The sequence below is a fragment of the Tupaia chinensis genome, unplaced genomic scaffold (assembly GCF_000334495.1).
Source record: "Tupaia chinensis unplaced genomic scaffold, TupChi_1.0 Scaffold000078_1, whole genome shotgun sequence".
Classification (NCBI taxonomy): domain Eukaryota; kingdom Metazoa; phylum Chordata; class Mammalia; order Scandentia; family Tupaiidae; genus Tupaia; species Tupaia belangeri.
Window position 1 is genome coordinate 7,792,420 of NW_006159539.1, and position 7,995 is coordinate 7,800,414.

General features: G+C 52.6%; 1 long non-coding RNA gene across 4 annotated transcripts; it reads left to right on the top strand.

Annotated features, from left to right (window-relative positions):
- Nucleotides 1-6: 6 nt before the first annotated feature.
- Nucleotides 7-4,049, top strand: LOC114006521 (uncharacterized). 4 transcript variants are annotated; one of them, XR_003548232.1, is made up of 4 exons: nucleotides 7-132; nucleotides 837-952; nucleotides 2,441-3,629; nucleotides 4,018-4,049. It is a non-coding gene; the product is annotated as an uncharacterized LOC114006521 (long non-coding RNA). The 4 variants fall into 4 exon arrangements; XR_003548231.1 differs by having other exon boundaries at nucleotides 2,441-2,498; nucleotides 3,037-4,039; XR_003548227.1 differs by having other exon boundaries at nucleotides 2,441-4,039.
- Nucleotides 4,050-7,995: the final 3,946 nt, after the last annotated feature.

The window sequence follows — 7,995 nt, forward strand, 5'->3', positions numbered from 1 at the left end:
GTCCTGGCAGATGCTGCGCTGAGACTGACCTTCAGATCCTCGGCAGACCTTCAGCACGATGGGCTCTTAAATAAAACCCTTTTAGACCTGAACCTTGTGTGCGTTGGGTTTGGATGTTTTCTGGGACTCTTTGTGAGTAGGAACGAGGGTGCAAGGCCGTGGTGAAGGGCGGCCCCGGGGCTGGGGACCTGGTGGGAGGTGTCTGGATCCTGGTGATTTAGAAAAAGGCACTGGGGGAAACAGTGCTGTTCTCACAGCTCCATCTGTGGGCTTATTGGGTCATACCCTGGCACAGGCTCTGTGGTCACGAAACACCTAGCCCCCATGGTTTTTTTGGAGAATCTCGGAGTAGCTCCAGAAACTTGGAACCAATCATGTCAAAACCTGCTGGTGTACCACTGCCTTGTACAAGATACACAGTACACTTCCTCTTGAGTGAGGTCGGGGCCCAGCCAGCCTGGTCGGACCTAACAGAGTCAAAGCTAGGAGGAAATTCCTGGCTTCTGGCTGATGGCAGTGTCTGTGTCATGCTTCTGTGAGGACCTGCCCTCTCCTTAGCCACCTCTACCTCCAGAGCAGTAACCAGCGTTCCTTGGGGCAGCTCCTTCTCCAAGCAGAACTGTGTGAGAAGTGGGTTATGTCCCTTATCTCCCCGTCCCCAGCCGAGCGCCCACCCTCTCAGGCCGGTCCCTCCCTGCACTTGGTTATGAGCCCCACTGAAGGAAGGAGTGGTGGGGACCCCGCCTCGTGGTGGAAGGTTAGCTGGTACTGCCTTTTGCCTTCTAGTTTTGAGGGCTCAGATGGGGATCCATCCCCACCATGTCCCTTCTCCACAGAGAAAACCCTGCCTTCCCTGCCGTGCTGTGGGAGACCCAGCAGAAGCCAGTGAGTAAAAGATACCGCATCACGACTAAAGCCCTTTCCTCGGCCGCCTGCGCTTCCTGTGGTCCAGGTATTCACTGTTTCGCTAAACTCACGCTGTGGGAGTCGGGAGAGCTTGGGGTGTCATTGCACACTGACGCTTTCCAAAGACACGGGCACATCATCCCCCAAAAGGCATCTGATAAAGTCTTACATTTGTGTCCTGTGCCTGTCCCCTTCTGGGGGAGATTCTTGGGGTTAGATACCATTTCTTCCCCTGTTTTCATTTACTGTAGGACATGTGTGTGTGAGACAGAGAGAGAGAGGGAGAGAGAGAGAATGGGAAAGTGAGAAAACGTCCCCCAGAGGGGGTGGCTACACTGAAATCCCTTTTGCATTCTCAGGATATTGGGCACACACGTGTTTTTCAAGCCACAGCGTCTGAGATTCAAACCAGACACCCCTCACCATGTGGGATCCAGTCACCTTAACCACCACGCTACCAGCTGGGCCAGGTTTGGATGCTGTTTTAATGGAATCAGGGAGAAGTGGGTTAGAAGAGCCGGGTCTGCTGGGTAGGATGCGCCAGGGTCTCAAACTTGCTAGTGAGGCTTGGCAACTGCAGTCATTTGAAAAGAGTGGCACTTCGGTGTTGTTGATTCCTGGAGAGGGCAGGAGTGGGGCGGAGAAGATTATTTTGCAAGCATGGACAAAGAGAATTAGGGCTCAGCCCAGGGGGGAGCAGTAGTGCAGAGTGCGGTGACAATCCCCTGCTGCCTCCTGGCAGAGTCCTCCCCTGTGGTCCACTTCCCTTTTATGCTCTTCTGTAGCACCATCGGGACTCTGCATTTCCAAATATTGCTCCCTTTTTTTTTTTTTTTTTGGTCTTAGGATGCATGCACTTGCCAGAGAGAGGCAGTGAGAGAGAAAGTGAGGAAGCACCGCCCCAGGGGGGATGGCCATGCTGCAAACCCTTCTCCTCTGTTCTCCTCTCTGGATCTCGGGCACGCACACACACACATGCCCAGTGTGAGTTTCAAGCTGCTGGGGCCAGGATTCGAGGTGTGATGGGCCATGTGGGAGTCCAGCCCTGTAACCACTACACCATCTGCTGCCCCCCCCCTTGCTTACTTTTTAACCACCGACAGAGAGCTTCGCCTTCGGAGGGCCTTTGGGCTAGTCTTTTCTAATGCAAATAAAGGTTAAACCCTTTGGTTTAGAGAGTCTAGTAAGCTCAGGGGCAGGTACAGCCAGTGTAGAAAAGGGTCCGTCCCTGCCACAGGTGGGCAGGTGGGAGCCAGCCCTGCCTTACCTCCAGCCTGGAAGTGCCAGAATTTCTTGTGGTTTTTATTTACCAGCAATTTGAGAACTCGATGTGAACTCAGTGTATGCAGTGTACACCTTGTACAAAACAGGGTTTGTTTTCCGTCGTCGGGAACCAAACAGACGTCAGTGTCCCTGTTGGTTGTCACAAGACACGCCCAGCATTGCTGCCTGAGTTGTGCGTCCACAGAGCGCCTGGCCGTGCCTTTCCCTGTAAAGTGCCTCACAATTCACTTTTATTTCTGTTTCTTGTTAGGTTTATTTAGTTGGCTTATTATCAGCAAGCCCCATTTTCCTGGAGGACAGATTTCTGGGTGAGCCAAGATGGTGTGGGTGGGAACGGAATGGGCTCTGGTGTGTCCGTTGGCAAAGCGGGTGACCCGCGTCTCTGGTTTAGATGTTTATGTGGCCCCTACAGCATGGGGAGCCGTGTGTGAGCAGGTGTCCTGCCGTGAGCGAGGATGAGTGTTATGGATGAGTTATCTTCGGAGTTTGCACAAAGACCGGCCAGGCGTGCTGAGTGTGTATGTGTGTGGCAGGGGAGAAGACCCAGGATACAGAGAGACCCATGTAATTCCTAGGCCCCTTGCAATGCAGGCCAGATGGAGAGTAAAGGGGGAGGGACCTCATAAAATCGGGCCGAGCAAGTATCTTGAGTAGGATTGCTAACCTGGGAGCTGACGTGGGCCATGCACTGGGCAAAGTAGCACATTTGGTTCCCATTTTACTTCTGACCTCGTTCCTGAAGAACCTGCTCTCAGGCCGGTGCTGTTGGTTAATCAGGGACCCACAGCCAGGTTGGAATCCGGTCCTGGGGGGATTTTTTCCACGTCTTTTCTTTTTTCTTATCAGCGATACGGAGATGTGCTTTGAGATCGAGTCTGTTCCAAGATCACATTGTTTTCCTGTGGAAGAATTCTGTTTCCCACAATGTGCGATTCTGAGATTGTTATTGATCCAGCCGGCCTTGACTTCAGCCCCCGTTATCTGTGGTTCTCATCGCCCCTCCCTCTCGCCTCGAGGTCTCGGTAATAAGCTCCCTGTGCTTTTCTCGTCTTAGTTTAGCCGGAGTCGCTGTCCATGGAAAATAATTACTGGGAATGTTCTGGAATAGAAAGTGAACAACAGCGTTGCATAAGTACCACATAAAGCAGCTAATGAAATGGAATAATCTCCTTTTTCGCTTGACAGCGGCCCCAGGGGCACGTTGCCCTGCCCGGTGAATCGCTCTCCCTCTGTCTGCTGTCCGCCCTACCCTGCTGCAGAGGCCATGTCTCTTTGGCTAAGATACTGACGTTCTTGGCTTCGGTACAAGGCAGGGGGAGGGCCGAATGAGATAAGGCACACCCGCGGATGCTCGGCGACTGGGATTTATTTTATTACACATCTAGCAGGTGTTCAGAGAGCCACAGGGCACGATGCCAGGGCCTGCTGGGCTAAAAGAGGTGAGTAGGTCCGGCATGCTCCCGACTTTGGAGGCTGTTTTAAAGACTCAGAGTAGGAGGGAGATAAGGTTTGTATTTAGAGCCCCTTCATGGCCATCCTCTGCTTGACTGAGGCACCTTCATCCCAGCAACTAAGAGCATCGGCCACTATTTATGGAGCTCTGAACTTGTTCCTTTGCGTAGGGAGGCCAGATTCCCTGGGCTTCAGTTCTGGTTCTAACAGTTAGCACTTGTGTAACCAGGCACATCTCAACTTGTGACCCCCGCCCCCCACATCTCATCTGTCGAAGGGGAGGAAGAGCAGCACCTACCTCGTTTGGGTATTGTGAACTGGATGTGCTCATTTTTTTGTTTTCTTTTTCTTTCTTTCCTTCCTTTCTCTCCATAGGGCTCACCAGAGAGAGAAACAGACAGAGAGGAAAAGTGAGAAATCTTGCCCCCAGAGGATGGCCACACCACAATCCCATTTCCTCCTGGGATTTTGTGCACCCACACACATATCTGGCATAGCCGCTGGGTCTGGGACTTGAACTGCAGTCTGCCAGGTGAGAGTCTAGTATCTTAGCCACTACACCACCTGCTGGCCTCTGAAGCTGCTAATTATCTAAAGTGCTTAGGACACCACCAGACACCAGGATCACATAATGTGTGTGACACTGCTACAAAGCAGCTCTGTGTTCCTGTTTCTAACTGAGGCTTTGCAGATCTGGATCACCCCCCAAGTGCTGGCACTCAGTCCAAGATCAAGGGCCAAGATTCAGAGGGGACAGATGGAAACTGCCTCTAATAAGATCCCCCTGGCTTTAGGCTTTTTGGGAGCTGCGAAGTTCTGCAAGATTTCAGGGGCAGAGAGAGAGTGCTAGTTAGAGCTAGGGGGTCTCTGAGGCCGCTCTTTCTTGCCAGGGTGGTTGTGACTGGCGCTTGAGAGAGTGGGGTCCGTGGATAGAGGCCATGGGCAGAGGGAGGAAGGGAAGGTGGAGGTGGGTAGGGGGCTGCAGAAGGGTCTTCCACACATGTGAGTAATCCAGCTCCTTTTTAAAATTTTTTTTCCAAGCCAAACTGTACCCAGCTTTATTAAAGATACTTTTCATAAACAATCATGGTATTTCAGGCAGGATATGAGCAGACGATCGTTAACAGTATACAACAGCTTTCAAACTCGCTTCTTCAATGGACTACCAAAATCAGAAAGCCACTATAAAACCCAATGAAGGGACCAGCAGTTAGCGTAATGGCTATGTCGCTGGACTCCCATGTAGTCGACTGCGGTTCGTGTCCCAGACCCGGTGGCTTTAAATTCAAGCCGGGCGCGTGTGCGTGTGTACCCAAGATCCCGAGAGGAGAATGGAGGAGAAGGGATTGAGGTGTGGCCATCCCCCCTGGGGGGTGATTTCTTGCTTTCTGGCAGACAATCGTTAACAGTATACAACAACTTTCAAACTTCCTTCTTCAATGGACTACCAAAATCAGAAAGCCACTATAAAACCCAATGAAGTTTTCATCTGATGTTCTGAACAGGGAACGTTTAGAGTGAGGGTTGACATTTTACATTTAGCACGTTGTTTAACAACTTTTCACGAGCCAGCCCTGACTTTCGGGAAATGAAAATGGCAGAATTATCAACCTGAAGACCCAACAATACAGAAAAGGAACTGCTGCTCTTCTGAAGGACACCACCTCAATGTCACTGGAAAGTCCGGACTGCCTGACATACTGGCATAACCAATCTCCTGTGGTCACGTCTACGCTGAAGGCAGAGAGGGAGAGGACATCAAAGCAGATGTTACGTTTTCCACACCACAAGACATCTACGCCAAGGTGGCTGTGTGTCCGGGAACCCCTCCTCTCGGGAGCCAAGAGGAAGTCTCTCAACACTAGAAGGGAAAGATGTCCAAATCGATCCAGCTTCAGAGACATTCTATTAGTGACAAATGCCCCTGCCCCAAAACACAACAATGAAGTGTTCTGTGTGCTAACAACATAGCTTAAAAAAAAAAAAGTAAAACAGAATTCTGCATTTTTATAAAACTTGATTAAAAAAATAGTATTTCAAACTGTGCAGTCACCAGAAGGACACACTTGTCACAAATGCACACACTTCACTTGGCGTCTCCAGCTCCTTCAGCTTTCTGTGCCTGGTCTGTTTGGCGTCTCCATTCTTCTGCAGAGCTATTCCCATCCTTGCCAGCATCCGCTTTTCCCTGTTTTCCTGTGGGTACCTTCTCTCCCTTCTTTGCAGAACCCTTTGTAGGCGTGGGCTCTGGCTTTGGAGGAGCAGGTTTCGCAGACAACCCTGCAGATTTTCCCTGTGGTCCGTCCTTCACCTTGACTTTGTCTCCTTTAGCATATCCCCTTCAGCCTTTCTCTTGGGCATGGTGGCAATGACGGTGGGACATAGGCACTGGACGCGGGGACGCAGCGGTGCGCAGGCTTCTGTTGGTCCGGGGGTCGCTCTCACCTCTTCTTCTTCCAGCTCCTTTTGAAACAAAACTTTATCCTCCCCCCTTTTTTTTTCTTTGCCAGAGGGCAAAGAGAGTGATACAATGCCTTCTGAGGTGAAGTGGGGGCACGGCAGTCCCTTCTCCGTCTCTCCATCCTGCCAGGGCTTTGAGCACACACGCCGCATGACCAGACTGCTCTTAATGCCACCAGTGCTTGGATTTGAACCACGGTCATCCGTGTGGGATCTAAGTCCCTTAACCATCAGGCCATGGGGCCAGCCCAACGATATCCATGTCTTTCTTTTTAAAGAGATTTTTGTGTGTGCCCTGGCTGGAGAGAGAGACAGAGACAGAGACAGAAACAGGGAGAGAGGAGGTGAGAAATCACCCCCGAGGGCGAGGTTTGGAGCCAGTTTTGTTTGCTCTCGGGTGTCTGTTCAGTCGTCCCAGCAGCACTGCCTCGAGAGGGTGCCTCTGTCATAGCCTAGATTCTGCGTCAGAGTTTGGCGTTTAGAGCTTCCGTGTCCTTCCTCTAAGGTCCTAGGAGTTGGTTATCCTTGGGACTAGGTCCTCAGGCCTAGAAAGGTCCTCCCTGCAGTCTGTGCCCAGTGTTTGAGCCACGCTGGGGCTGGATGACTCCCAGGGACTCGGTGGCATGGGCGTTCGTGCTGGAGGAGTCCTCACTGCACGCTCGTGGAAACTCAGGCTCAGAGAGTTGATGTGAATTTCATGTTTCTTCTCCAGGGAGGACAGTCCCCATCTGTCCCTGGACCCCAAGAAAGACCCCACCAGAGGCCCCTGACCCCCTCTTCCTCCAGTTCTCCCTCCCGCACCTGTGCCTCACAGCTTTCTTGCCCGACTCAGAGGACGAGACGCAGGGTGTGTTGAGTGGGCACGCTTGCTCACCTGCCGACTGAGAAGGGTGTGGACACTGCATGCAAGGCACAGAATGGGTTTGGACATGGCTACTTAAACGCAAGAACCAGAACAAAACTCAGATTCACAGTGCAGTGCTCTTTAAACTCAGTGACCGGGAGAACCTTGAGTCTCGAAGCCTTGAACTGCTACTGGGAGGACTGGCAAGGCTTGTGCTGTGAGGGCTTCGGCTGCTGTGCTCAGTCTGGGGGTGCTGCCAGAGCATGCCTAGTCCGGGGCTGGCTGTGCAAGGCCTAGATCCAGAGCACCAGGGGCCCGCAAAAGAAGCCAGACTTGGGGAGGTCATGGCCAGCCCACGGGGGCCAAGGCCACAAAGCCCTTGAAGTCTCATGCGGGCTTCCTACAGGAACCTGGATCCAACGTGCCACACCGGAGTCAGCAGCGCTGCAGTCCGAGAGGCTGCATTTCCGGCAAGCTCCTGGGAGGTGCCCGCGCGTCATGTCTGGAGGAGCGAGAGTTTCGCATTCTACGTGGCCACCCACCCTGCTCCGACAGCTGCTGCTCCTCGTAACCACTCTCGCCCTGGAGGTGTGGGCCTCCACCCTGCCGTCGCCTCCGTCCACCTGGCAGTCTTCTGCGGCATCGCTCAGATTCCATGATGCCCCTGCGTTAAAACCGAGGCAACCACGCTTGGGTGTCCTAACTGGAGCGTCCCACGTGTGACTCTCAGGAGCATCCCTGGAAGGCGTGCATGAGGGTATCGCCAGCGGGAAGGGGAGCAGGGACGTGGGTGACAGATTCCTCTCCTCTGTCCAGCTGAGTCCCCCTATTCAGAGAAACAGGATTTCCAGGGTGACAGGTGCCAGAAGATGGTCCTGACATCTGAGGAATGTCAGCTGGACTGAAAGGATAGTAGATTGCGACCTAGGTCTTTCGAATGAGCCGAAAGGACGTCACGAGGTACTACAGCGCTTCCTTGCCCTCAGCAGCCCGTGGGTGAGAAAAACAAAACCCAGAAATCGCCTTTAGAGAAAGAGTGGCCAGCCCTT